Raw genomic sequence first — 25,701 nt, forward strand, 5'->3', positions numbered from 1 at the left:
AAGGAAGCCAGAGAACCAAGGAGAGACAGAGAGAGAGATTGTTTTTCGTACTTTGGAATTGCGATTAAACGTAACAACATTTTCCATATATTTCATTACGAGATAACAAAAAAGAGAGAAATTATCGATCGGATTTTATTACCACGTTTCCATTCTATGATTCTTTTCCCATGATAATCAAACGTTCATTGGATTCATTTTCAAAAGGCCCCAAATCTTCCATAGAATTCACAAATTCACAAATCCACTTCGATAATTGTAGATCGGTTTGCATTGTTAGCTAACTTTGGATAACTTTTAACGTCGATTGTGTCACGTCGTAAACGTAAAACCATTTGCTGAAACTTGCTTAATTAACTTGGTTGATCAGACTTTAATGTGGCTTTTCTCTCTCTCTCTCTCTTTCTCTCTCTTCCTCTTTCTATGGTTAACTATCCTTGCCTCGTAACTAGTTTACGCCCTTTGTTTAAACTTTCAAAGTAAACTTGAACGTTTAACACGTATAACATATTATATTAATTAATGAAATAATATATCATAACGATTGGTCAAAGTTCTTTATCGTGTAAATATATAATATAATGGAAAAAATATAAATGTTATATAAAATAAATGTAATATAATAAAACACATGCAGGACATATACAAATAAATAGACATCGACGAGTTGCATTTGGATGCATGAAACCTCTAGAGTCTAGGTAGAATTTGATTGCGAAATCGATATTCCAGAGGGTTGGTCCCTGTAACACGTGGAGTACAGCATCAGCAACGGCATCAGCAACAGTAACAGCAGTAGTTGCAACAGCAGTATAGCTGCAACAGCAACAACGCTGATAGAACCGTTGACACGTTACTCTGACGACCTGTAGAGTATTATGAAAAGGGAACCTCGTCGATTAACGTTCGGAGAGACTCGATTGACGTACCCAACAAGGGACCAGGGACGACTAGTTCTGACGACCAGTTCTGACGACGAATTCTGACGACCTCGGGATGATTTATCGCTTCCAAGACCAAGCTTTCCCCTAACCCACCCTTCAATTCCTTCCTCAACACTTCTAATTTAATATTATACGATTCTTCATTATCTTCCACTTAGCCTTTCTATGTTTGCTTGCATTGGTTCTATGTTTAGATAGCTATGCAAATAATATGCATATGTGTGTAAATTTCTCGGAAATAATGTTTTGGAAAATGATTTCTTAGTAATGAGAATATTTCTCCTTGTATAGTTTTTCGTAAGCAAAAGATCACGTCAAATTATAAAAGATGGATATGTTGCAATCGATGGAAGGGCATGATTCACTCGGGAGTGATAATATTTCTTGCTTGGTGACATTTTATTGATTCTACAATGTCTCTCTCTCTCTCTCTCCTTCTCTCTCTCCTTTTCTCTCTTTTTCTTGTCTTCGAGTGGATTGGATATAAATGTATGTATCTATGTATATGGGTGCCTGATTAAAGAGAGATACTCTACGTAGAATCATAATTAATAAATTTTATTAGTATCCCTCGCGTAAAATATGTGCAAATATGCCAAGTACCTATCTTATGTGTTATGGATTTAACAAAACGTTGCCGGAAACACGTGAGTTTATAGTTGATTACATTTGCGATCATTTAAGGGGATATTTCCTTAAATTTTCACTCTTCTTTATCTAGTTATACTTTCTTCTTTATTCCTCTTTTCTCTCTCTTTCTCCGTCTACTCGCAAAACTGAATATAGTCCTACTTTTTGGTAACTTTTGGAAAACTTTGTTCGTGGACACCTTTCTTTGTGCTGTATCTCTTTTTATTTCTCTTTATCTGTTTCTTATTCTTGCTCTTTCATGATGTCGTATAAAACAAAACTGTCGTAACTCGATAATTCGATAACTTGGTTTAATGCCGAAAAAAGGTGGATATTTAAGAGGCCGTTTTAAATTCTGCAAAGGCTATGATCGTTAAGTTCATAGTGCAAACTTTTTCTCTTTCTTCTATCTTGACGTTTCTCCTTTTACATTTCTTTTTTATTGCACTTTACCAAAATCGGTACTTTTCCAACATTTTCATGAAATCATTTAAAGTTTCTAATTGTTTTTTTTAATAGTTCTATTCCATTTTCTTCCTTTCGTATCTTATTACAAATTCGGTCAAAATATTTTCACAAGGAAATCTTTATATGGTAGATTAAAGAAAAGTAATAAGAAGAAAAGAATATAAGTTCAGATTTATTCTCTTCAATAAATGCATCTAATGTAATGCAAAAATACAAAAAATAACAGACACAACCACTTAGAGTTTACAAGTATCCCTCAAAGATAACAAACTCAAGCAACCAATCGAAGAAAAAGCAACAAAAAGAACAAGAACAAGAAAAGAGAATAAAGCCAAACTAATACAATAAAAATTTAAAAGATACACTTGCTTAAAGAAGGTACTTGAAAGAGAGAAAACGAGGTAAGGGATAGTGGTAGGTATAGGTATAGGTATAAGGGTTAAGGGTGGGGGTTGGATCTCGTTTTAATTAAAGCCACCACGAAAAGCACGAAGGAAGGAACCCACTCGCATTGTTCCTTTATTACTGCTGTTCCACCACCAAAACCCATCCTCCTCCTCGTCCCGATCCTCCCCAAAACCATCCTGAAAATCCACACATACACCTTCTGTTTCTTTTTCTTTCTCTCTCTCTCTCTCTCTCTCTCTCTCTCTCTCTCTCTCTCTCTCTCTTTCGAATAAGAGAAAGATAGTGCCAAAGCTCGGTCCTTAAAGCCTTAATTGCAACACGATTTTGCAAACTCCTCTGCCAGGTTCTACGAAGCACGTGCCAAAAATCTTTCAAAAGTGAATAGAACCCATTCAAAATTTTCTTTCTCTCTTTTTCTCTTATATGAATTGCCGTCGTTATTGATTCTGGCACTTAGACCTATATACTCACGTGCATGCTCACCATGCACGCGACGATATAATAAACCTTTTATTATTTTTTTCTTCTTTTATTTTTTGACTTTCTCACTCACTCACCCGCGCGCATATGCACATATATATTATATATATGTCTTCATTGACTTTACACTTCAAGTTTTTTTAATCGAGATGCAATTATACGTTAAGACCACGAGACGTATTCGAGAATCGACTACGTGCATATTCCACCTTCAATTCCCCTACTACCATTCCCTAACCCTACACCACCCTACTTCTTCTTCACCCTACTCTTTGAATTTATATGAGAGTTTAAAGTACACCCGTTTATACTGGGTGTTTCATAACTGCATATCAATCTTTCAGATTTGCGTCAAGCTTACGTCAAGGGTTGTTAGAGAATTGGCTTCAAACAAACTGGATAAAATTAGAAAGGTCGGAGCCCTATGACATACAATTCGAATATGATTTTAATCCAAACGTAAAATTGAAATGAAATTAATATGACATCTTTGGAATTGTTTTAGCATGCAAATATATTCTCAAAATATATTGACAAGCATTTATAAAACACCTTGTATATCATCGAATAGTATGTATAATATGTGAAACTCTCGGCTACGTAATTATTCATCGAAGCATGATCGGTCGGCCTCTGGTATATATATGTGTGGTACAGTATAGTACTTGAAAAAGGGGAGAAGTAAGAAGAACTTGTGCACGCATACTTGATGACGACGATGACGATGATGATAATGATTATTATTGTTGTTGTTCCTGGTCGGTTTCTTTGAGGTTAGATCGATGGGATAAATGAAATATGGGTTTGATTGATAATTAATGAAAATGATTGAAACAAAATGAAGATGGAGGTATGGTATTCTGAAAGAGAGGCTGCTCTCTAATTACATGGTTTATTTATAGTGTTCTGGAAGTTACTCGGGGAAATTGTTTCTTTCTTATATGTGTATAGGGTTTTGTTCCTTTGGTATATAGGGGAGATTTACATTGTGCGAGGATAGCTTATTATTATAGAATGTTTTATTATTTAGGAACATCAAATTGTATGCCAAGATAATTATAACAAATATTACTCTATATATTTATTCAAAAAATAGAAGAGAAAGAAACATTTTAAGCAACATACTATAATATTTCTATAGAAAAGGAAAGAAAACTATCCCGAGATGTAATATATCATATATTCGATTATTCAGCATCCCTTTTATTTTTCCTGAATCAAAAAGTCACCACCCATCATTAATTTTGACAGTCGTTGGAATCACGTGTAACGGAGGGGTCAAAGAGCGTATCGTCGATCGTTCGGATTTTAACGAGTTTGTATGTACGCCTGCAAGTAAATATATACGTATATACGTATCCACGAACGCGCACACGTACACCATGCATACATATATCAAAGTGAAATAGTAATAGGGGAAAGTTTCGTCACGACAAATGATGTAGAAATGAACCGATTCCGAATGACTACGAAAAATACTAACGACAGGACACGAGTGTTAGCTAACATTGATCTATGGTTGTTTCCGAACGATTATCTTTTCCCTAAGGAAGGGTAACCAATACTGCACTCTGTTATTCTTGTGAAATAATCATTTATAATCCCAATGGAAATACGATTATTTATCGAAGTGATCATTTATATCGAATTATGAAATATAATTAAAATCATATTTATTATTTATTTATTTCTTTTAAATTCTATGCACTGTGTATAAATATTAAATGAGTTTTTTTCAACATCCTGTATAATAATAATAGTATTATAATAGTATTATATAATATTAGTAATAGTAGACGCGGAATTTTGTTGGAATTCTTGAGATATTTTTGAGAAATAAGCACCCCATGTTTTCTGTTCCATAATAAAAAGGGTACGGTATCAGGTTTCTGCTAGCAACAGCGTAAGTCAACGAATTTTCCTTTTCCTCTTTCGTTCCTCTCTCGTTGCTCACTCGTGCGTGTCATCTTTACTCGGATTTCTCTCACCCTCGTCTCTTCTCTTAACCCCTTTTAGTCTGCTTCTCTCTCTCTATCTCTTTCTCTTGTATCACAATGGACTTTAGGGGTAGGTAAATCCAAGCACGATACCGGCGAGCGTATCCAGGCATTAGAATCTAACGAGATGAATTTCAAACTGGAGATTAGCGATGCCTAAGTGCTCCTTCCCTTCACTCCCCTTTCTCTCTCTCTCTCTCTCTCTCTCTATATATATATATATATACACACATAAATATATATACGTGTACATATCTACAGAGTTCTTAAAAAAAAATATATCTGCACTTGTTTTATGACACAGCATTTACAAGTGACGGAAAAGAAAATACATTTTTGATTTGTCTATTCATATAACTTAATCTTTTTTCGAAACTAGTTTTCGTTTCGTCCCTTTCCTTTATTATCTTTCCTTGACTATTCTCTCTTTGTCACTTTTAATTCCTGATCGTTCGTAAAAGCATCCTTGTAAAGCTAATGCACAGAACGTATTCGTTTAGGTATATTCGTATATGTCTATATAATGTATACCATACCATTATTGGCTCTTACTCGATCGATTAGTACTCTAACCGGCAGGCAGTATCCATTATGTATCGCTCCTATCGTACGACTAATTTTCTAACAACGAACCTTCCTTCCTTTGGGTAACACAGTTTCAACGTACCACTTTGTATCTGTGAAAGCTTTTCATATAGAGGTTCATGTGTATTGATGTTTAAGAGTGCACCTTTGTGTGGGATGCTCGGTTGAATTAAAGCGATAGTTTAAAGCAAACCTGTCCAACACGCGGCTCGCACGTGGCCAACGACATAATATTCATTTCCTTCAAAAATAACATCGACATTCGTTCTCGCGAAAGTTTCAGATAAAAATACAAATCTCGCGAGTCGTCAAAACATTCTATTTCTTCGACGCGTGCCACGCGACATTTCCTCTAATTTCTATTTCCGTCCTTTCCCACCATGACGTCACTTTTCCTAAGAACTAACCCTCCTACATACGCAGTATGAAAACTCGTTATATTCCTCGAAGCCGCCATGTGTCACGAGAAAAGGGACGACTTTGTTCCGGAGATAACGATCCCCATGATTTCCTCTTTAACTTAGATGATATATATTCGCTAAGTGGTCACTTTTCGGTTTTCACGATTATATCGTACAATTGTACAATCGTAGATTATCTTAGTGAACTAGGAAATGTCGTTCATAACTTATATTTCAATTTGAGAAATACTTTTTACATTTCTTTTCTCTTTAAAATCGTTGATAGTTTATTGCAACATTCACACCTCTCGTTAACGGGTTAACAATTTACCAGTCTCATTTTTATACTTTTCGTTTATTAATTAAACTTTACTTTCATTTTAAAGAATCTTTACCGTCGTTTTAATACTCTTTATTAAAATATATGCATTCATAAAAAAGTCGTATTAAGTATATACGTTTGAATAAATGTTACGAAATTGATATTATTAAATAGAGTACATAGGTATAAAGAGGGTTGTTTCCCCTTTAAAATGAATCTTTGCTCGAGTCTCTAGGATTTTTTCTTGCCGAGATATGATGATTCGAAGTTTTCTATTCATAATTCGGAGGCACGTCAGGGAGTGGTCACGTGATTACTACTCGTAGTAAACGTAGTAACCGTGAGAAGGCGCGCGTAATTTCTTGGAATTTATGTAGGTCACTGGGTCAGTAGGCTCATTCATAAGAATTATTTACGCTATTAAAATTGTCATTTTAATATCTCGGAAACTATAAGTCGTAGAGACTTGGTTAAACATTTATTTTAAAGGATAGAAATTCACCTATCTTTTCATTATATTGTTAATAACAATTGATGCATTTGTTATAAATAATAATTTGCAAACAATTTCACCCGAATTAACGCTCTAATTTAAATGTTATACCGTTTCCTTGTGTATCAATATTACAAAATTAATTAGTTACAGACAGATTGTTATAAATAATTGATAGTCAAGAATTTGGTCGCATAATTTTTTACAAAATCGAGGTATCTTTCCGTACCAAAGGTTTAATTTATTGACTGGATGCATTACGAATGATATTAGTAATGAAGTCACGTAGCTTAGTATAACAAATAATTTGAATGTGTCTGTAACAGGCCGTGTTCTCTGCGCTAAACCATTTTAAGTTCACTTTATGAACGTCTAACCCCTTTTGAATATTAAGTAGTCAACCAAAAAGTCATGCTAAATCGTATGTCCTTCCGAATATTAATTTCACGTTTATAAAAATATAAAAGCAAAAGCTTTATCTCATTACTACAGATATTGCAATTTAAAATATCGTATATTTGTAATATTATTTTAATTTAAGTACAACTTTATTCTATTTCTAAAAGATAAAATATTGAGTAAAAGAGTAAAACTTCATTATTGTTAAATAACTTTTGAAACATTTTTGTCTTTATTTTTGAAAAGATTATGTACTTATAAAGTAAAGGGAAAACATGGTGACGGAAATATGAAACGTATATCAAATTTAAACGTAGTCGATGTTTCTGATCTGTTATGATTATAAATGATGGGATTTACCATTCGATTAATATTCATAGTCGTAATTTGATGTGCTTGGCAAGCCGATATACTCCTCCGATTGGAATAACAATAAGTGCATTCTACTATTGCGTGGCTTTAGCAATGGCGATAATCTCTAATAACGAGAGAAATTAATATTCTTCGCGCTTATGCGTTGGCCGATCGTTTTGTCGGAGTCACTGAACACAACGTGATTATTAAATACGTTTGGAGATCGATGATTTAGTTTATTTATTATACGTCAAAATTACGATGCGTTAAGATAGAAGATAAAAATTCATTAATATCAATCCTTTAAGTATATATACTCGCGATAAAAGAGGAGAAGTTTTTCGTAGTTACTTGAGAATAAAACTAATTACCATAATAAATTAATTTAGGAACTATTCAATGACCATAGTTAGCTTCGATTAAATTTATTACTGGAACAAATGAATTTACTACTTTAATAATTCAGAGCTTAGAAAATGTTCAAAGTATTATCTTCACGTGCATACGTCGTCGGAATAGATGTATCATTATTATTTATAATCGAATAAATTTATATAACTACCTCGATCGATATGATAAATTTTAATTGAAACTTCTATCTTTGTCTTTTCCAGAGAAAATCGATTATCGTTCGAGTTATCGTCGTCTAACAAGTGAGATCGATCGATCGATCTATCAACGGTGACATCGTAGAGAGTAACAACTAAGTGAGTAATTCGATTAAAGACAAACATGATCCATCTAACCCACCGTGATATTTTTTCCCTTATAGATGACTTTATTATCTTTCTTCAAATATTAAATCATTGCTGTAGATAATATCGGTCTTTAGCTTTCTTTTTTTTTTTTATTTCTTTTACGATACAAATGAACACCAACACACGAGTATACAATTAAAAAGATTTAATAATTTTTCCTATTGTACAGAGTGTCCTCATTTCAAGGTAAATGCTTTATACGAGGCTTGAGTTGCATGATGCATACGGGTTTGCATGATCTCCTGAAAACTAAGCAACTTTCGTTTGTAACATTATAATATTCACGTTATTTCGAGTCGTCATGAAACACCAAAGTAACTTTTTAATAAAGTGTTTAAAAGTTTAGATTTTTAAATAGCACTTTCTTCTTATTTTTACTCGTAAAATGTGGAGGTAAAATTTGGAGATGAAAAATTAGGACGCCTTGTTTAATAATAAATCTATAAAAAAATGTTCAACAAGAAAATATATAATCGAATTAATTAGTGTATGTGTCTAATTTTGTCTATTCTTGTAGAAATATTGATCTCTCGTTATTTCAAGTCTCGTCGTATAATATTTAATATAGTTTATTTGTTTTAAGCGAGAAGAAGAAAGATATTTTATTGCTTGGTAAAATTGTCGACTATTCGTTCGAAATTCGAACGATTTTCGATATCCATTGTTTCATCTCGTTTTATCGCACATCGGTTCTATCGAAATAGTAGTAGCTAGAAACTAGAAAAGAAAGAAAAGAATGCGAGGAGAAAAGGTTTCTCTTTTTGACAAAAGATAGAGAAGAAATCTCTGGCGTAGCTACAATTTTATCTCCGTTGAAATAAGAATCTTTAGAATTTTCTACACGGACACGAGTGGACGACACATCTCGGTCGAACGAACGTGTTCGCCAAAGGTTACAGGATAGGCGAAGGATATTCGCCATCGATTTTGCTTTGTTATTGTATCTCCTCGAGTCAAGATAGTATCGTTCGGAACTCGATCGAGGAAAATTGAGTCTGAGAAAGGGAGCGAGAGAGAGAGAACGAAAGAAAAACTAACGAAACATCTGTTGTATTCTACAAAATATCTTTTCTTATTTTCTCCTTATACAATGTTTCATTTTCTAACATTATCCGACAATTCTAATTGTCTTCGTGAAGAGTAAAGGAGAAAAAAGAACAAGCCTTTTCGAGCTCATACAAAATTTCATATGAAAAATTCTTGTATAGAAAATTGGTACGTACACGTAAGGTATCGTTTCGTAAGCTTTCGCGAACTTTCAGGGAGCTTTGCGATACTCTTTGCAAAGATTGGAAGATAACATTGGAGATGGACGAGGTGCGAGGATATAAAGAGCATAACGTGTTTCACAATTATCTCAGCAGTCAATTATCTAGTTCGCGTTGTCTGATAGAGTTGCCAAGCGTTTGTGTAATTTTCCATTAGAACGTAACGCGCTCGAAAAAGCAGCGAACTAATGGCTTTCTCTCTTTGCCTGTCCAATTTTTCAATCTACCCGAATCCACGAATAGTAAAAAGATACGTTAATGGATCGTTAATGGTATGAATAGATTTTAACGGATAAGAACAATATCTATTTGCAATACCATATGAGAACATTCCATTGAATTTACATTTTTCCAAATTATTTGCATATTCCGCAAATTTATTTAATAATAATATATATAATAATAATTTTATATTTCTCTGGTATCTTTCATATTTCGCTTCGACACTTACGCCTGTAGTCTCTTGTATGCAAGGAAGTACGCATATTTTGTAAGAGTTAGAGTACCTTTAAAGATCTCCAAAGTGCACTGCATTTTAAATAGCCCGGGAGGGTGAAGTTGCGGTGGTAGTAGAGGGCAGGGGCGTATATAAGAGGCCGTTGGGTACACTTGCACTCGCGAAAGGGCGCTTCTCAGTCTGCCGTCGTCTTTGTCCTCTTCGTCATCCACGTCGTCATCTACGTTGTCATCCCTATCGTCATCCACGTCGTTTCCGCGTGGCACGTTTTAACGTTGTCTCCTATCTTCCTAAGAATCGCGTCTATCCAAGAAGATAATATAAAGTCTCTTCCTTCTTCCAGGCACCAACATTATCAAGTCTTACCACTCCCATTTAACCTTTCTTCACTTAAAACCCGTTATATATATATATTATAACAAATAAAAAATGCAAGCTTTAGTTTACCTTTTCAAAGGTTCCATTCATATGATATTCATTTTGTCATTTATTAATACGAAATAGTTTGTAATTGAAGAAATTACTGCGAATTCCGAATCGAGATCGAATTCGTATCTAATAGGTTCGTTCAAAAATCGCTGATGCTACTCTGATCTCTCGATAGACGCAGAGAACAAACGGAGAACAAAAGAACATCCTGAATTATCTTCGAGTTCCTTTTCCCCAGTGGATTTCTTCCTTCGGCGTTTCAACAAATGAGAACAGATAATACATCGGAGATTATTTTCAACGACGATTTCTATCTTATTCGGAGCTCATCCCTTCCTTGTCTTTATTTTCTTTCAAAGTAAAGAGCCGAAAGCATAGTAAGAAGGGAAGGAAGGAAGGAAGGAAGGAAGGGATCGACAAGGGAATCCCTTCGAACTTGGCGAAGGCTTGCTTGCACTCGTCTTCGACACTCGTCGCGCGTGTCACAGAATTCCTGGAAATCCTAGCCACGGGCAAAAAGGATCCTTTCGTTCGTTGTTACGTCATCGGACCTAGTATCGGCCCTAAGGGCAACGACCGTTTCTCTGACGGAAACGGAATATACTCACGTATATCGAAAAATAAAAGAGAGAGAGAGAGGATCAAATGCGTGTCCCTTTTTTCATGAAGGAAATTCGAGAAAATTCTTCTTCACTTCTTTCAAGTCTTGTCTTTTTCACGATAGATATCATAGGATATATATATATATACCTACAGTTTGAAAATCGACGACAATGAAGGGTGATAGGTGAACCAGTGGGAAGGGTGGTGCTTCGAGGGGAAAGGAAAAAATCAATTTGTTCTCAACGTGACATCCTTTGAGATCACTTAGTGGAAAATTCCACGCTGCATCGAGCACTCCATATCACCCTGTATTTCTTTTTCTTTCTCTCTTTCTCTTTTGCTCGCGGCATCCCTTTTCTCTCTTCTTAATGGTCCGAGAAGAGAAAAGGGTCGCGCGTTCGGGGTCGATCGCTATTGCTGGTACTTTTATGACGTTCGGAAAAAGGGGGGACACGGATGTGTGTGTGTGTGTGGGAGTGGAATGATTTTTGGGATTGCTTAATGTCTTTGCCGTGTTAACTGTCGACGAATTGTCCTTTTTGAAGAGTAAGGGTTCCCATATTCCGTACTGTATTAAGAGTATGGATAGTTTACTGATAGGTCACGTGGCCTGATGATACTCTTCATACATTCCATCTACAAGGTGTCCGAAAAAGTCCAGACAAGCTTATATTTTTGGACACCTTCTATATATATATCCCTCTTTCTCTCCTTTTATTTTTGACCAGAATTATTATGTTTATATATTCATGGGTGTTGGAATTCGAACTTCGCGTGTAAATTAAATCTCATAAAATTAAAATCTCGCGTATGTGTGCGTTATATATATATAGACATTCTTGTATATTTAAAACTAGTAGTACTTACATATGTGCATATGTATATGGAAATGAAAAATATGAGCTTTTAATAAAAAATTCATTCGCATATTTGGCTTGATAAGTCACGTTGCTTGCTTTACTTTATATATATATATATATATATATATATATATTTCTCTATCTCTCTCTCTCTTTTTCCTTTTATTGTGCTTTTATTCTTGATTTTATTTTTTATATATTCACGCCCGTTGAAGTTCAAATTTTGTGTGAATTAAATCTCGTGGAATTAAAATTTCATATAATCTATCATATAGATAATATATATAATAGCAATATAAAATAATAACTATAATTTAGTATTTATGATAAAATATCGGTCTATTTAGACAGATTTCGTCGAAATGCAGATCGTTAAAATCGAAATATTTGAAAACGTTCTCGAAAGGTCCTCGAAAATGTTCTTGATAGGAAATCCAAAAGAGAAATAGGTCTTCAAAGTCGTCCAATTCTAATTGGAAAGGATCTTCTCAATAGAGTTCTTCCAACTGATGAGATCACAAAAGTTCCAACTCTTTCTATACGTCTTCCTTTTCCTCTCCATCCAGTTGCCTCGGCAATTCTCATTGGCGAACGTAAAGGACGAACATCATTTCCTCTTCGCGTTCACTTTTGAATATTTTCAGAAGGAAAAAAGAAGACAAAGTTGGGCGAGTTTGCGTGCATTCGTCCGTACGACAATAACGTCGGTCTCTTAGTTTTCCACATGGTTTCATTCGAAGATTACGTTGTTTTATGAATTTCAACCATAATTTTTCTTTCCACGTATGCACAAAGAAATAGAATTTCCTTTTCTCAAGGGAAATTGTAGATTTTTCTAAAGCTCCAATTTGATTTTATTTCACGTTAAGTGAAATTATTATTGGCGGACATTTTAGGGAGCGAAATTACGCGCAAATAGAATAGAAAATGAATGTTTCATTTATTAGAGCCCTTATCTCAAAAGACAGTTTTAAAAGCAGATTTTAAATTGGAAAAAAGGTTCTTAATGGTCGTTTGATAGTACTCGAAACATTGTCTCGTTCCAAGTGGTAGACCATACAACATCGATGAGTTGTCTAGTTTGCAAAGAGCACTTAAAGGTCGTCGATATTCCCATCGTCGCCCATCGAAAAGAGCATGTAAAACGTTAGAATAAATTTCAATGAATTTCACCAAATACCACAAATACTTTTCCAACAATTTCACAAGCAAAAATAAGTTTAGAGATATGAGGAATTATTACAAAGATTTCCCCTAAGTATACTTATTCAAATAGATATGGATATTTTAGTTTAAATTTTCATGATTAATTAGTTAGATAATATTAGAAGTCAATTCTCGGACATAGCTCCGACCAAATCTGACACCCTTAAAGATAGAAGAGAAGATTGGGTAATGCTTCGCAACACTAATTGCGAACTGTTCGACATCAATTATGATATCACGTGTCATGCTCGTAATTAGTGGACCATATCAGCATTCGAGACGGTATCTCGGTCTGGGTAGAACCTTAGCGATCATTCGATCAACATGAATTATCGTTTCCGTTCGATTAACCTGCTAACAAGGACAAGATGTCCATCTCTCTTCGAATATTATACAGATCGATAAATTATTAATGTTATTTTAATGTTGTGAAACATAGATTAGAAAATAAACGAATTCACTTTTAATTCGCGTTCGTCATTTTGTAGAAAAAGTTCCGAGAATAAAACGATCGTAAAAGTTAATTCTAATCAACTAGGCCAAAGGTAAATTTAATCCTTATTTTGATCGAGGAAAAAAAATGATATAATAAAATACTCGTACACACCTACTCGCCCACTCATTCAACCCACATATAATTTTCTTCAAGAAGAATCGTTAAGAAATCTTAATTCTAAGGGTAGAAATGAAGATTAAGAACAACAATTACGTGTCGATTTTCGCGTGATCAATGGAAATGAAACTTCTAATTCTCCGTTAATGCGAACAAGAAGGAGAAAGAAAGAATGATTTAATAGGAAAGAGTAGGTAAGATTTAATTTCCGGAAGTTAAGTTAACGCTACTGTTATGGGCTACCTTCCTATTTTCGTCTGACATAGCCCTTTTTCTTTACCTAGCCTTTCGCCTAACCTTCTTTTTTTTCTTCAACGCGATTAGTTATAAATAGCACGATCGATAATTAATACAAAATGGAATAATTAATTGAATGATTCGATTTAGTTCTTTGATGTATATTATTTACTTAAATGTTATATATTTGAAAAAATATTCTACTGCGATATAGTTACTATTATTACATTCTTTCTTTTCTTTTTTTAAAACGTGTTTTAAACGAACACATCTTTTATTTGTAGACATTTATTTGTATGCGGGTTGTGACAAAGTTAGATCATTTTCAATTCGACGTATGAAGAACATATACGGGTATGCACGTCGGACAAGTGGTTAATGAAGAACACGTGGGCGTCCTCAAAGCTCATATTAATAACGTCATTCGTATGAAATGCATACACATACACACACTCATATATATTATATATTAAGTTTATATATAATTCATTTATTAACTACACTTTTTGTATCGTTAATATGCCGGTTTTGGTCTATTTTCTCTAAAGCCCACTATATGTTTATACATATCGTAGAATAACTGCACTTACAATTAGCCAATTATGTTATCCACAACCGAGTCTGATTTATCTCCAATTATTACACATTGGATAGAAGTAGAAACTAGTAGCAATTCGATAGAATATCGATATACAGTATTCGATACTCGATTATCTCTCGCAATTATCTCTAACGCGAAACTTATCATTAGTGTGTTATAATTCCAAAAATTGATAGTACAATAGAGATATTACTTGTGTGTACGTAAAAACGAGTATTAAATTTATACTTCAAATTCTAATCACTTTTGATCGTTTTGGAAATTGCGTTATTATTTGTCAAATGAAAGGAAAAAAGAAACATTTTGTAATTTGCATGCAAACATATAGGAACGTTTATATGTAAATACTAGTTTAATGAAATCTCTAAGTTGAGTTTAAAGTTTAACAAGAATAGTATAGGAAGGATATTGGAGATGGTTGATATCGTCCTGTCGAAAATGAGAGTGCCAATGGATCGATAGATCTCTGTATCGGTTAGGAAACCCGGATAAAATATCCGATCTAGTATAGCCCCACCTTCGATTTAACGAGAATAAGCTGCCTCGTCATTTTCCGTGATAAAATAGCTTCTTGACTAGACGTGCTTCACATCCGTGATCTTTCTTTTCTCATCGTTTTTCTAATATTCCAAAATATCAACATTCTTATCGAAACATCTTCTTGATTAGATTTCCAATATATGTATATATATATATTCTCATTATCGAAATTATATTCATTTATTATACGTGTTTTATTAAATATGAACGAAAATTATAATATGATATCCTAGCTAAATGATTTTTATCACAATCAAAGTTGTTTACAGTGTAAAGAGAAGCATATTAAACTTGAAAATTCAATCTCCCAGAGTTAATAACGATTGAATGATTACAGTAAACGTGGTTACGAAGTACGAGAACGTTTATACGGTAAACGAAATATATATCGATCGATTATTACTTTACTTTATTTATTCCAAGTTGATCTATCTTTTAAATTAGAAATCACATGTGATTATCAGTTGAATCATTTCATATTATTCATAATTATACGGAAGGTGCGTTAAGGTAATGCTTCTCTTGTAGAGAAGAGTAGACAAAAGAAAAGGAAAGATAATAATAAAAACAGCGTTGAATAAAAGAGTAGGAAGAAAAAGAGATAGTCACTCGTAAAGCTTGATTCTCGGTGTGGAACATGGGCGACCGAGCGGCGCCAGAAAATCGTCATTCGAAAAGTTTCTCGTCTAACCACGACGCGAGGAAAAAGCTAGTCAAGTGAAAGAAGGAAAAGAGGGATGAAAAAGAGGGAAGGAAAATAAGGGAACTACCCCTAGTATCTCTTTCCCTCGTGCTCCTCCCATCGAGCTCTCTCAACACCTCAAGAACACCCTTCAACCCTCCGACGAGCACACCTCTCATACTATTGTGCATTTTATCATAGTAAGCTCGCGTGATCGCGAAATGGCTACTTGCGTTTCGCGTTTTCTGCTCGTCGTCGTCGTCGTCGTCGTCGTCGTCGTGTCATCGACATTATCTTCTTCCATGGGAGAAGAAAAAGAAATAGGGCTGGAAAGGAAATAAAAGGGCGACGAGTAGTCGCGTTAATTTTTCAACGTGGAAAGTACGTGTTTTACCACGGCTACGCCCCATGCAAGCATTATCTACCTCGCATTCTTTTTTTCTTACTTTTCTTTTTGCCTTGAATTATGTAAGGAGATCGATTTGTACTCGTGTTTCGAGGAAAGCTGAGAAGAAGTTGAGAAATGGCGAAGAGATTAGAGCTGGTGGGGATTTCTGGGTGCTATGAAAGTGTAATTTGTTTGTTAGACGTCTTTCGATAACGCCAAATAAATTAGTACACTGACTTATAGCTTCTTATTTTATTTATTACATTTAAAATGCAATTTTATGCATATATCTTTACGTGTGTATTAAGTAAAAGTATAATTAATCATTACAGATTTATAACCAAGAACATATTTTCGTCAGTGGTAATTCGGAAATAAAACCTACGTGCATAGAAATAAAATATATTTAAGCTGATAATGTTCCAATAGTACAAGGTGTTATTACACAGACGCGAATAAAGTTTATTTCCCCATTTATAACGATCGTCCTTCGTTCAAAAACGAAAGCTACACAGTGTTAATGGTTTAATAAAAGCTAAAATACCTTTTGCATTCGTACATGGCAGAACCGCGAGTCAATTTTCTACCCCACGTTCAATTATCGTACGAGCTTCTGTATATAGCTTGGTTACCGGTCTCTGGTATCCTCTGCGAGAGTTGCTACACGAATCGTTTTCGATACGATACGACGGATAAATGAAAACGCGGTCAAAATGTTTTTCAAATTGGGAATAGTACCTGAAAATTGTTGAAAAATACCTAAAATACTTTCAATCGTTGGAGATGGAAGACGAGAAGAGAGCAGAGGGGGAGGGGGTGCGTTTGGGATATTTGCACGCTCATCGATCGCAATCAATTTTAAATGATCGAACTTTTACAACCTAAACATATTATAAAGGGATATAAAGCTTTGTTAAACGATGATTGCATAGTTTTACAAGAGATCGTAGAAAAAATTGGATAGGACTACTGCACTAGGATCATAATTTTCCTTTGATCTCGGACATGTCCCATAACTCCTAATATCCAATTCGAACTGCTAGCTCATAAATACTGAAGATAATCGATCTACCTGTGCGACATTACCTTCCTACCATTACCGATAAGAATAGATTCGAAATATCGTTATCGATGCGTGGTTAGAGGATTCTTATCTTGAGAGGAAGCAATCGATGCTCGTTTAGAGACCATGACCAAACACGATGCGGTTCATTCCATTTGCTATCTCATTCTCCTACACTATCACCCACCCACACCTTCTTCTCTTTCCATTTTCATTCATTTTTCTCTCTCTCTCTCTCTCCAATTTCCATCCTCTCTGTTTCTGCCTTTCTATTTCTGTAAATCTACATACGTATGTATTATGTATAAAGGGTCTTCAAAGGACATGCACAAACGATCGAGCAATATGTAGGTATTATCTTGTAGATCCGCAATTACTGGTCTTACATTCTGTCGAGTACTATGTCGGAGTTGCACCGATCTATCAGCGTTCAATAGATCCGATCGACGATTCAAACCAGCTACGAGGAACTACTAGAATTCGCACTTGGACCTTTGAGTACTTTTTTTCAGGTCAAAGGTTCAATTACGTTAAAAGAACAAAGGAGAAAGAACAAACATGTAAAGTTTTCATTGATCGACAGACTTTGATACTCGAATCTTAGGGATCTTTGCGAGCGTTGAAAAGTTTTAACGGATGTTATATATGCGAGTTTTTTTTTTTTTTATCCGGATCATGCTCGCTGAGTTTTCCCGATCTAATCCCTTAAAGTTAGATCTCTCGTGTGTTTTACTTTCCAACATGTATGCTGGATTTTATCGAAAATTCGCGACGTTATAAATGTTTTCCTACATTTTTCTTTTTTATTTTTAATGCGTTCAAACAACAAGACAAAAAATGTAGGTATTCTTATAAGAAAAAAATAAAGAAAGAATTGTCAATAGGAGATATTTGGTCGAGGAAGCGTGAACGTTCGTTCCTAATGCTCGAATCCACAATAATTCGAATTAAACCCGACGACGTCGATCCTACATCGTTTCCGCTTGAAATACTATCTTTCCAAGTATAACTATATGTTAACGATCATTAATATTTATTAATAATTGATTGACCACATTTTAGGATATGTTTTTAACTAGCACGCTATTATGAAAATCGGTAATGTATTTTGAACGGATTAAAACGTCATTCTATTCTTAGTTGCAATAAAGTTTTTTTCTTTTTCTTTCTCGCCTCGACAAGATATTTATGGTAGCACGAGGAGGCCCCTTCGATGCATCATGTAGAAGCGTTTGTTTGCTTTCATAAAGGAACCTCCTCGAAAGCGAAATCGATAAAACGTCCGAGCAAGATTTCTTTCGCATTTTCTTATTCTAAGTCTTGGGTTAGAAAGATGATTGATAAAATGCTTTTCTAGCGCATTTACATACATGCACATTGCACCCCTGCGCCATCCATATAAATAGATTAAATCAGTAGACAAAGTAGTAACACTTTGTAGGATACATTTACTTCTTTTTCACGATGAAAATGTGAGAGAAAGACCGAGGGAACATATTTTGCGTTTCTGAAATGTTAAATATACGTCGTTAGTCTTTCACTGGGAAACATTTATTTCCCTAGAAAAAATATCTATATAATAAAGCAGCTAATTTTTATCCTTTGAAACGGGGGAAAAAGTTTCTTCCCATTTAAATGGAAAAATCAAACAACTTGTTCCTCGTATTTAGTTGATATCCCAATGATTAGATATATAATTAGAATGTTGTGTTGCATTATATCGCAAAAGTTTGTATAAATTATCGATAAAAATGGAAGGAAAAATATTAGTTGGAAAAATCGTTATCAAATTCGCGCAAGTACGGTTTCCATTCGTTTGGAAGCCCCTTTTAGGAGCACTTTTCAAGCCCCTTTCCAGGGAAACTTTCTCGACTCGTCCGAGTACCGAGAGAGCTAAAATAAGCAGTCAAACGAGTTTCACGAATATGAAATTAGATTGTTGGAACTAGCGATAAATCGTGATACCTGATCAACGCGACTACCCCTTCTCTCTCTCTCTCTCTCTCTCTCTCTCAGCTGGAAAAACTTTTGCCATGGCAAATCGAAATTACGGCAGGGCGACCAGACGATATTTGCACTTTTCCTGAACGCTCGGAGAATCGTCGGAATTTTACGAGAGCGTCGTGTTAATTAGGGGTAGCAAGCCGTGTCGAGAGGATGAATAAAAAATATAAGAGAGATAAAGTCAGAGAGAGAGAGAGAGAGAGAGAGAGAGAGAGAGAGAGAGAGAGAGAAGATAACTCGGGATAATTTTTTGCGATTATTTTTTGCTCATATCTTTCGAATTGAGCTAGGCTAATCAAGGCTTTCGGTGAAAAAGTTGGACCTTCGGGTTTTTACAAAAATATGTGCGCCTTTTTTATTAGACCGCGACAGATGATGAAGAGAAAGAGAGAGGCAGACAAATAATTTACCTCCATTTCTTTCGCCATTAGTATTTCGTCTTTTAACGCTTTTTTAAATGTTCATTTTAATCTTTTTATTTCAATGATTAATATATTTTAATCTCATTTTATTTTATTTTTCCAATCGTTTATCCATAGTTTTTAGTAGGAAAAGATTGACAATTTGCAAGTGTCTCAAAATGATTGGCCGAGAAAGCCGCAAAATTAGGGAGGAGACAAGAGCAGGGGTGAAGGGAGGTACCTATACCTTCCTAGCTCGTGTTTGTTAGTCGTGAGTACGCGCGGCACGTAATTAACTTTTGCGTAATTACGTTCGCGGTGGGCTCGATGCGTCCCTGATTTATCCTATGCACCAATGATACCTATATGCTATCATCTTCCTTTAATCTCGCCAGGTAGTTATAACCATCTTTGATAATAATTCTCCAACGAAAGAATTGTACTCCTATTTATTAATTACAATATCTGAAAATCATTTCTTAGAGAAATAAAATTAAAAATAGAAACGATAACTTTAAAATAAGTCACTTTCTTATAAATAATTTCATTTGAATTTATTATAAATAAAAATCGGGCATGATTATTTAAATAGAAATGTCTCGACTGAATGGGATATTTATTATATTGGATAAATAATAGGATTTTCGGTATAACAGTATAAGACCCGAATGGGTGACTTTGATTTTCCATTTTGGATGCGACGTTAAATAAAAAATCAGTAGATTTGTAAAAGTAGAATTTGTATAGGAAGATTGGAGGGGGCGATGCATCTTTCTCTCTCTCTCTCTCTCTCTCTCTTGTAGAACCTATACGGATCAACGAACCCTTCTCGTATGACACGCAATAGACGATACGTGCCACGGGAGGCCGGAATGTCGCGTACAACCACGCTCGCGTACAACTACCCTCGCGTACAACCACCCTCGCGTAAATTACGGGCGACGACGCTGGAAATTTCGCTGTAATTTCCCACCGTGACGATTAGATGCGTGCTCGACGAAACTCGGCCGAGAATGCTAGACAATTCTCTACCATAGGAGATAGAGATAGAGATATATGTATACCTATACACAAGCCAACAGACTAAAACAAAGAATACACGAACGAACGAACAAATAGACGGAGAGAAAGAACGAGGATAGAGGAAATGTATAAAATAGGAAGAAAGTGATACAACGAATGTAAAGGGGATGAAAAACAAACAGAATGACGGATAAAACATAATTCAAGTTGCTAATGTTTCACGTAATAACGATAGGTACGAGCCAGGAAGCGATATCAGAGGCTTTCGGCTGAAGGATAATGTTTTACAAATTCCTTCTACGGTGTTGACAAAAACAGGATTAAGATAATAACGATAAAAAGAAGAAGAGAAATATCAGTCATGGAGGTGGAGGGTAGGTAGGGTCCATTCATCGAGTAATTAATCTGCCGATTGATCTACCGGTTGAAACGAGTTAATGGGGGGTGAGGAAAGAGAGAGTCCTCCTGTGGACGGTGATTAATCGTTCAAGGGTCGACGGATTCATCTCCGTCCACATCGAATACCGTGGCATCCATTCAGAAAAGAACCGCTCCTATCGAGTGAACGACCGAACGAACCAAGACGAACATATAAGAACTATCTGCTTCTAAGATAGAAAGAGTAGGGAAGGATTGGTTGAACGAAATGTTCGTCTAAAAAGACGACGATTTATTAACACCGGTTTACACCCGCATTCGCGGACCGATTTTCTCACAGATAATCGAAACTCGTCCTGAACAATAATTTTATCCGACATTTTTTATACTCTCCGAACGCTCTAGTCTGAAATTTTGTAAAGAAAGAATAATAAAAGAGAGATGAAGAAAGAATGGTAGAGGGAGGGAAATGCAATTTTCGCAGCGTTGTTGCATTTTGAAAATAAACAAAATAAAGGGATAGAAAGATAGGTGAAAAAGAAAATGGATAAACAGTAACAGGAATGACAGAGAGAGGGAAAGAAAAAACAAGAGAGAGAAATGCATATATAAATAAATGCAGAAATAGATAGATAGTTAAAAAAAAGGAACAGAGAAACGAATAAAATGGGAACGACGAAAAAGTAGAAAAAAATCGACAACGAAAAAACATCGAACAACCCAGCACAACACATGGAAGAAGAAAAATGTTCGTTGCATATCGTTAACTAAAAAAAGAGTAAAAGCTAAAGCAGAAAAAACCGGGGAAAAAAAAAAGGAAGGAAGATTGTAATCTCAGCTCGTTTTAGCGCGTCGCGAATCGCACCTTCCAACACGAAATTATCATAGAATCGTGGTAAGAAAAGGTAAAAAGGAGAGAAGCGTATAATACGAGAGGAAGAAGGATGGGAGAAAACGATCGATCTTTCCCCTCTCTCTCTCTCTCTCTCTCTCTCTCTCTCTCTCTTGCACTTTCTTCCGAGTCAGTGAAGCATTCGCACGAGGGTAATAGCAGTGCACGTCTCCCTCGACGAGATCGTCGTCCTCTTCGATTTCTACCTGGTGCACTAGCTGATGCACTAGCTGGTGCACTAGCTGGTGCACTGGGTAATGCAAAACAAGTTTGTTCGTATTGCAACAATCGTTGTTAATATTTTAGGAAGAAAGTTTTTCTCCGATGTAATATACCGTAGTCATACCTTGGTAGACCCTTTAACTAATCTTTTGCACGAGTCAGCGCACGATGACTTCGCGAGAACTTTCTATTCCCTTTTGGCGAGGTGAGAAAAGGAAGGTTGAAAAAGGAAAGGGTAAAAGGAAAGGGTAAAAGGAAAGGGAAGAGTAGGCGTTATTGCTCGTTAAAGTTGCGCGTGCTCGCACCTACCTACCCAAAGAGAATAAGAAACTTGACAAGGTGTTCGTTGGTTGGTTGGTTGGTTCTTTACTTTCTGATATTATGCTAAAAGGGGGATTGATTGGAGCAAATGAATTAGCGAGAATACGTTCTGACGCAAGAAAGGAAAAGTCATGACGTTTGATTCTTGGATTTTTTCATTCAATTGGATTTTATCGGATTGGAAAATATGTATAAGCAATTTTTATATTATCTCAATGGATTTCGTTCACATTTTTATAACGTAAAATATTTTGTTTTAATTAATTGAGAGAAGTCCTTAGATAAATTATACTTTAGTTTGATATTAAGTATAAAAATAAAATAAATTGTGCTTTAATTTAATTCACTTTTTTGATTGCTACATTTGAATTATCTTATCGAGGCGTATCATTTAATGTTTCTTTTTTTCATTTCGATTAAAAGTTTTTCGATTAATAAATTGAAATTATTTTTATCGGGAAATATATTTTAGCGTTTCATTTTTCTTTCGCTGTTAGTTGAAATCTTTCATTCGTAAACTTATTAATTTCGATCGAGAAAAGTTTGGATTTCAATGAAATTAACCGAATTATCTTTTTCTACATATAGAAATGTATATATAATATTATTAGGAAGATTTTAGGAGAATCATATGCGCTTGTACGTCATGACTTTGTGACTAAATGCAATGCGTTCAAAGTGAATGGTGAGAAGGTTTGCGGTAAATGCGAAACACCTGCTAAACGGAAGGAACATACTGCGTTCCATTTCTCTCTCTCTCTCTCTCTCTCTTCCTCCTCGTTTCTCCAAGCAATTCGGGGTTGCCTCGTGTTATCAGAGAAAAGGAGCCTCTCCGTCGGATTATTTTCCTTTACGCTCGTTTTAGTACAAATTTATGCCCGTAAGCAGTCACCGCGGTAGGTGAATCTTACAATATAGCGTAAGATTCTTGTACAGGCCAGGCAAACATTTTAGTTATGAGGAATATTCTCTCTCCCAGATAATCTGTATCTTCTTGTGGCATGTAAAATGTTCAAGTTAGATAAACTCTAGTTACAAAGCGTTATAGGACAGTGGTTCCCAAAGTTTTTCGACCTGGCCGAGTCCACATTTTCTCCAATTCCAACGACAAAAAGACAATCTTTTCAATAATAAATGAAAATCATTCTAAAATACGTAAATCGTGTCTTCGATTGATAATTGAACGTTCACGATAATAGAAAATGCACGCGTGGATAAAGATAAATAATGTTTTTATATCGAAGCCCGCGTAATCGATCGGGTGGCGGTGGCACAGATGTTATATCTCTCAACGAAATAGCTGCAACCGATATATACCCCTGCGTTAAGAGAAAATTGATATTCGCTAGATCCGCCTTTGGATGCACTCCAGATGTAGACTACCGATAACAAGCGCAATGCGTTAGTCGAATTCGTCCAACTTTTTATTCTCTTTTACATCCGACCTTGCACGCTAACGTTACAACCAACACACTAGTATATATTGCAACTATATATTTCCTTTTTCCTTTTTTATTATCATTTTCTCTACACATACGTAGTTTTTCTTATATGTTATGAATAATATTTGGACGTAATGCGTTAAAGCATAATATAACGTGTTGAAAAAGTGAATGCATCGGTAAAAAATGACCCACTTGTAACAAATGACGAGCATTAAAGTCATGAACACCCACGTATACGCGTTTACGTGCATACAAAGTGGCCTATATGCAGCCTTCCCTTCCTCCTCTCGACGGCTTTCCGTCTTATTAATGGATTCCAGACAGTGTATGAATGTTTGCGTAGCTCCCATAATTGGCTTGGCCAGACTTGTGAAATATTTCGATCGGCCCTCGTTATTCGCATACGATTTCTCCTACCCTTTATTTTGTGTTATTTCTTTCCCTACTTCCACGGCTATCTTCATCCTTTTTTTTTATCGTTCTTTCGTATTCCATCGTGGAAGAAAAGGAGATTCGAGATAAGCTCGGAACGCAAGCTCGTTTCTTTCGAGAGCAGCCAAAAAAGCGTCCTTTCTCGGCTTTATATTTCGCACGTGTTACGAACGACTACCAGAGTTATGATGGAAGAATGCACTAACAGAGTTTACCAAAGTAATTTAGCGATTATTTTTAACTGGAAAAATCACGAATCAAATCTTACAAATAACAGAATATAGATTTTCCATACAATTTTGCATAAATTCACTTGTAATATTCCTGTTAAATGAAAATTTAGGGAAAATAGTTCTCGAGACACTATTGTTCACATTGCTCGGTACAATTAGTAAGATCAAAGGAAAAACTTACAAGTTCAGAAAGCTAGAAGTTAGCTAAACGTCTTCACTTTCCGAGATATTTCAAGTTAGAAGAGTGAGAACTACTGAACTTTGATTTTACAAGCCCTCTCTCTCTCTCTCTCTCTCTCTCTCTCTCTCCATCTCTCCTTCTCTTTCTCTCTTTTGTTCTTTCTTTTGTAGAATAGGTTTTAATGGCTTATCCAGAGCCACTGAGCTTTCTCCTTTTCCACGTTCCAGTTTAAATCGATTTTATTGTTCGACGAATGGTGTAGACTCGCCGAGTTCTACGGTTTTATACGGGTTTAACAATTTTTTCTCTTTTCGCGTTTGATTTCATTCATTCGTCGTTTTATTATACAAATTTTATTTCTATCCAATTTTTCAATGTTATTTTAAATCTTCCAATCTAATACGCGTTGAAACATTTTATACCAAAATATTATATCCATTAATTAATTTCATATTAAATTAAAACTTGAAATAATATTCTTTATCTTTTGAATATATGAAGAGATGAATAAAGTGTGTTCGTAGAAATTTATTCCTCTAATCGTATCAATATCTTCAATAAACACATATCGACTCCGATAAACTATATTATCGATTAGCAAGTAAACAAAGCGTATGTAAAATAACTATCGCGAGTGGACTCCTACAGTCGTATATTATTTGACATCGATTATTGTATACATAGGTATCGAACGATCGCAACGATATAACACCGGAAACAAGTCGGTATTATTTAAGGATAATTTATCACTCCCTAAATATTATCGTTCAACGATAAATTAATCGCTATTTATATAATACCTGAATCCCAAATGATTAATATAACAATAATAAAACGAGTGTGATATTAATCTTAATGAAGCTTGGTAGAGAAGTGTCCAACAATGATATATTATTCATTGAAACTTTTCATTCGATAAAACGATTTTAACGTTAATCATTTGGAATACCTGATCGTCATCGTCATCGTCATCGTAGTCATTA

At 35.0% G+C, this 25,701-nt stretch overlaps 1 protein-coding gene across 3 annotated transcripts in view; it reads left to right on the forward strand.

The window, feature by feature from the left end:
* LOC106787304 (connectin-like) overlaps positions 1-25,701 on the forward strand; it is a 164,156-nt gene that overhangs the window by 22,259 nt on the left and 116,196 nt on the right. For all 3 annotated transcript variants that reach the window (XM_014749538.1, XM_014749540.1, XM_014749539.1), the window contains one exon: positions 8,096-8,188. The gene's annotated coding sequence lies outside the window, so the exon portion shown is untranslated. The remainder of the gene's footprint in view (positions 1-8,095; positions 8,189-25,701) is intronic.

This window comes from Polistes canadensis, unplaced genomic scaffold, assembly GCF_001313835.1.
Source record: "Polistes canadensis isolate GaletaPanama2010 unplaced genomic scaffold, ASM131383v1 scaffold_98, whole genome shotgun sequence".
NCBI lineage: Eukaryota > Metazoa > Arthropoda > Insecta > Hymenoptera > Vespidae > Polistes > Polistes canadensis.